The following is a 731-nucleotide window of genomic DNA, read 5'->3' on the forward strand; positions in this document are numbered from 1 at the left end:
GCGGGGCCCATGTGAGAGGAACGTGGAGAAAGGCCTGGGCAGCCACGCCAGGGGGTGCCAGGAGTTCCCGCTGCCTTGGCAGCTCCCGGCGGGTCTGCGCGTCTGGCCAGAGTCGCCATCTCTGACCGCCTCGACCCAGAAGAACATGCTCGCGTCAGCAGGGCTGCAGGTCCGGCTGCAAAACGCTCTGCTGAAGCTAACTTTCACCACACTTGAGGTCAGGGTCCCCCTCGCCCCACAGGTGTGACCCGGGGCACAGAGACGTGAGGAGACTGTCTGGGGGTACACAGAGAGCAGGGAGTGGACCTGGCCCTTGAACCCAGACAGCCTAGCCCCAGAGTCCAGGCCAGCACTTGGCGTCGCACAAGCCTGGGTTTGAATCCTGGCTCTGTGCCTCAGTTTCCTCCATCCCGTAGAAGGATTGTGACGGTAAATGAGACAATGGTTGCACAACGCTCACGATGATGTTTGGCACAGCCGTGTGGACTCTGAAACCAATGGCTGCGTTCATGTTTCAGTCCTACAACTTAGTAGCTACGTGACCTGGGGCAAATTACGTAACTTCTCTGAGCCTGTCTCCTCCTCTGTAAAGTGGAAAAGACAACTGCTCTGTCAAAGGGGATGGCTTCGAGATTTAAGAGAATACCTGCAGGGTTTAGGGCTACTGTTCTTGGTTGTTTTTTTTTTTTTAGTTGGAGTCTCACTCTGTCGCCCAGACTGGAGTGCAGTGG

At 56.6% G+C, this 731-nt stretch overlaps 1 protein-coding gene across 1 annotated transcript in view; it reads right to left on the reverse strand.

The window, feature by feature from the left end:
- The window catches only part of MYL9 (myosin light chain 9), a 3987-nt gene that overhangs the window by 1504 nt on the left and 1752 nt on the right, over window positions 1–731 (reverse strand). The window lies entirely within an intron of this gene.

This window comes from Carlito syrichta, unplaced genomic scaffold, assembly GCF_000164805.1.
Source record: "Carlito syrichta isolate Samal-C Ts95f unplaced genomic scaffold, Tarsius_syrichta-2.0.1 Scaffold314830, whole genome shotgun sequence".
NCBI classification, from domain to species: domain Eukaryota; kingdom Metazoa; phylum Chordata; class Mammalia; order Primates; family Tarsiidae; genus Carlito; species Carlito syrichta.